The 4642-nt window shown below is 45.0% G+C and overlaps 1 long non-coding RNA gene across 1 annotated transcript; it reads right to left on the bottom strand.

The window, feature by feature from the left end:
* Nucleotides 1–206: 206 nt before the first annotated feature.
* LOC117801447 lies at nt 207–4166 on the bottom strand. Its single transcript, XR_004623971.1, has 3 exons — nt 3860–4166; nt 2214–2456; nt 207–1262 (listed from the first exon to the last, which is right to left on the bottom strand). It is a non-coding gene; the product is annotated as an uncharacterized LOC117801447 (long non-coding RNA).
* Nucleotides 4167–4642: the final 476 nt, after the last annotated feature.

Raw genomic sequence — 4642 nt, 5'->3', positions numbered from 1 at the left:
TAGAGGTGGATGGAAAAAAAATCATACTATACATGCTTTTGGATTTTTAAAATGTGTTTTTAAATACTTTTAAACTTTAGAGGGACGCCTGGGTGGCTCAGTCAGTTAAGCATCTGTCTTCAGCTCAGGTCATGATCCCAGGGGCTTGGGATCGAGCCCTTCCTTGGGCCCCCTGCTCAGCGGGGAGTGTGCTCCTCCCTCTCCCCTTGCTCCTCCCCTCTGCTTGTGTTCTGTCTCTCTCTGTCAGATAAATATATAAATAAATATCTAAAAATTTTAGATAGTTTTAGACGTACAAAAAGTTGCAAGGGAAGTACAGAGGTTTCCCTTATACCCAGCGTCCAGCTGTCCCCATTGTCAATATCTTATGTAAGTATGATACATTTGCCAAAACTAACGAATCAATACATTATTACTAAGTAAAGTCCACACTTTATTCGAATTTCCTCAGTTTTTCCCTGATGTCCTCTTCTGTCCCAGGATCTCAACCAGCATATGTTACATTGAAACATCCTTTCTCCTTAGGCTCCTCTGGACTGTGACAGTTTCTCAGAATTTGCTTGTCTTGATGACCTTGGTGGTTTTGAAGAGTATGGGTCAGGACACTTTCCAGACTGGCCCTCAGCTTGGGTTTGTCTGATGTTTTTCTCACGATTGGGTTTAGGGTTCTTGAGAGGAAGACAGCAAAGGTAAAGTACCGTTCCCCCCACAGCACATCTGAGGTACATGCTGCCAGCCGACTCACCGCTGATGATGTTAAGCTTGATTGCACAGCAGAGGCAGTGTTTGTCGGGGTTCTCCATCCTGTACCCCTTTCTACACTTGCACTCTGGTTGGAAGTGGCTACGCACAGCCTGTGACATTTTGAGAGTATTAAGAGTATAGGACTCTAATGAGAATTCTCTATTCTTCTTTATTTATTTACCCACTCATTTGTGTTGGGGCAGGCTCAGAGATATTTGTTTTATACTTTGGGGTTATAATTCAATGCTCTTTTATTTATTTTGTTTAAGTTGTTTCAGGTTTGGCCATTGGGAGTTCTTCCAGTTGGCTCTGGAGTCCCCTTGGCACACACCCACCATCTTGTTTTTTGAGTACTTCCTTACTTCCTGGCCCCACCCCTGGGACCAGCCGGTTCTCCAATGGCCCTGTTTTCCTTTATTGAAGAACGGTGTTTAGAATCCAAGGTCTGGGTGCTGGGTGTGCTCACAGCCACCAACGTGTGGCATTTCTTTCCTTTTGCTTCTTCTGGACCCTCTTGGCTGATAAAGAAGTATGTGGGTATGCCAATCAGTATACACCCGTCTATAAGTGGTACTACATACATACATCTGTATGAAGTTGAATGTTGATACTAATGTCTCCAATTCTAATTCATTGCCCACGTTTTATGGATATCGCAACTGTGGAGAAATAGAAGGCCAACCTGATTTTCCCCTCTCTACACAATTCACTTTTCCTAACAATTTTGCTTTTCTTTGAAATTCAGTAAATTCACCAGGCTATATAGTGGAGTTCATCATTTTCAAAGGACCCTGACTCCACAAGAGGGACAGATGTGTTCAGAGGACAAGCCTAGGGAGCCACCTTCTCTACAGCAGCTAAGCCCACCCGTGATGGCTACAATCCCGGCACAAGGAGTTCTCGACCTCAGCCTGTCCTCCTGCCCAGCTTGGGGGAAATGTTAGGGCAGGGAACTCCAAGTAAGGGGTCTCTAATTCTTTCAAAGTCACTTAATTTTAAACCTGATGTTTAAATCTGCGCAGAGTTGAAGTCACTGTCTGTGATGTACAGTTCCAGCCTTTGAGAAATGTATAGAGATGTGTACCTATCACTACTGTCATCATACAGAACAGCTCATTCACCCTCAGATGCTGTCCCATTGCCCTTTGTAGTCAACCCCCCCAACCTTTGTCAACCACTGACCTATTATTCATCCCTATAGTTTTGTCTTCTCCAAAATGTCATATAAGGGATCTCACACAGGATGCAGCCTTTGGGTCTGGCTTATGTCATGTAGCAAAAACACATTTGAGATTCCTCCGTGTTATTGCACAAAATCACTTTTACTATTACAATCCAGGTACTACACCAGCATAGTTTAGATTTTTGCACTCCTGATTCCCTTGAATGCCTAGATTAGTTTCCTCTGTCTACAATAACGAGTTACCACAATCTTAGGGACTGAAGACAACACCGATTTATGAACTCACCGTGTCCAAGGGTCTGGAGTCCGGGCACATCTTGACTAAGTCTCCTCCTGTCGAGAGTCTTCACAAGGCCACAGTCAACATCTCATCTCCTATGTCCTCTGAGGCTTGCGATCCTCTTGTAAGCTCACGGGTTGTTGGCAGAATTCAGTTCCTTGTCACTAGCAACAGGACTGAGGTCCTTACCCTGTCAACACTTTTGGCTTCAGGGCAGTGAAGCTGATTTCGGATTTCTGACCTCCAGAACTGTAAGGGAATAAAGTGGTGTGTTTTAAGTCACTAGGTTTGCGGTAATTTGTTACAGCAGCAATGAAAAATGAACATGTTGCACATTAGGAGTGAAGTAAACGTTCATAGGCTATGCTAACGTAGAATACGGATTCTCAAACTCTTTTAATTGCCAGCTCTTGGTAAGAAAAGCATTTTACGTCAATATCCAGTATGAACAAGCATGCATAGTCGTACGTGTAGGAATACATGATTGAAAGTTTAGCAAATCATTTATTTTACAAAGTATACTGTGATATTTTTTTGTAATGTTTTATTCTATTCCATTCTTTTTTTTTTTTTAAATGCTGGTTAGGACCCACTGAATTGATTTATATAATCTCCTAATGAGTATCTTGAAAAACACTAGAGCTCAGGGAAGAGTCTAGGCCCAAAGGTGGATAGATGGGAATCCAATTGAGTTGGGATTTAAATGTCATTTTCTTTTTCTTAAAGATTTCTTTTTTTTTAAGATTTTATTTATTTGAGAGAGAGAGAGAGGGAGAGGGATCCTTGTGGGGGGGGGGGACAGAGGGAGAAGCAGACTCCCCCCAGAGCAGGGAGCTCGATGTGAGGCTCAATCCCAGGCCCTTGGGACCATGACTTGAGCTGAAGGCAGATGCTTAACCAACCGAGCCACCCAAGGCTCCCCTAAAGATTTATTTCTTTATTTGATAGAGAAAGATAAAGAGAGAGCGTGTAGGGACAGGGAGGGTGCAGAGAGAAACTTAAGCAGACTCCGCACTGAGTGCAGAACCCGATGCCGGGGCTCAATCTCACCACCCGAGCCATAACCAAGAGTCAGCTGCTCAACGGACTGCACCACCAGTACCCCTAAACGTCAAACTCTTGACCGCGTAGGACAAATGCTTCTTAGTTACTCAAAGTTGCGGCACTGCCACCAGGGGCCTAAACAAGTAACAGACAGTGCAAAGCGTGTCTCTGAAACTGAATTCTCTACTTCACTGGGTCTCAACTGAGGCAGATTTTGCAGCCCAAGGCATGTGAAGCAATCTCTGGAAACATTTTTGCTGCTACAACTGAGGCACAGGCTGCTACTGGGGCCGAATTTGTAGAAGCCGGAGATACATTCTACAATGCACAGGACAATCCCTACAACACTGAATTATCCAGCCCCAAATGTCAACGGTACCAGGATGGACAAACCATTCTGGCGGCACCTTCTCTTCATCCGCTGTATCCAGACTGACGGAGCGGGTCTCTCTGGCCACCCCAGGCTTGTCCTCCCTTACTGTGTCCTGTGGTCGGACACAGAGCATTCATAGGCTCTTGTGAATTAGGTTTGTGGCTGAGTCCATTCAGGCTGCTGTCACCAACCCACAGACTGAGTGGCTTAGAAAGAACAGAAATTTCTTTCTCACAGTTCTGGAGGCTGGAAGTCCAAGATCAGGGCGCTGGCCGGTGCAGGCACGTGGGGGCCCTCGTCTGGGCTGTGGGCTTCTCATGTCCTCCCGAGGAGGAAGAGGCTAGCAAGCTCTCTGGGGTCTCTTAATTCGGTTCATGAGGGCTCAACCCTCGTGAATCACGTCTCCTAAAGACATCACTGTGGGGGTTAGGTTTCAACATAGGACTCTGGGGAGGGCACAAATGTTCAGGCCACAGCAGATGGTGGTAAGTGACAGCCGCATTTTTTCAAAGTCTATTAATGAATCTGACAGCGGTGGCTGGTGAAGCATGCAAGGGATCTTTTTCGTGCACAGTAGCTTTATTTCAGGCTGCTGCTTTCTGGGAACGAACTAACCAGACCTGCAGCTTGTTTCAGATTTCCAAAACTACAACGTGCCTCCTCTAGTCCTCTAAAATCTACGGCTTTAGGTGATTAGATTTTACTACAGTCAGATCTGAAGGACATTTGGAGATCACGTGACCAGGACGCAGGTAGCACCGGTCCCTTTGAAAACTGAAGTGATGTTGATTTCCACATTATAAAGCTGCTTCGGAGACTTCTTCACGCTAAAAGTGATTTTTACCGGTGTCCCTGATTCTGTATGTTCCCTCGTAGGGCACTAGAAAGCCGCTCAAGGGTAGAAGGAATAGTCAGTAACCAGCTTCTGCTGTTTCTACAAATAACTGGTATAAAATACACCGTATATTTAGGAAACGACATCTAATTAAAGCCAACACAGGACAACTTTCCAAGGGAG

Source organism: Ailuropoda melanoleuca, chromosome 3 (genome assembly GCF_002007445.2).
Source record: "Ailuropoda melanoleuca isolate Jingjing chromosome 3, ASM200744v2, whole genome shotgun sequence".
Lineage (NCBI taxonomy): Eukaryota > Metazoa > Chordata > Mammalia > Carnivora > Ursidae > Ailuropoda > Ailuropoda melanoleuca.
The sequence above is the reverse complement of the archived record's forward strand: the minus strand, read 5'-3'. Positions and strand labels throughout refer to the sequence as shown.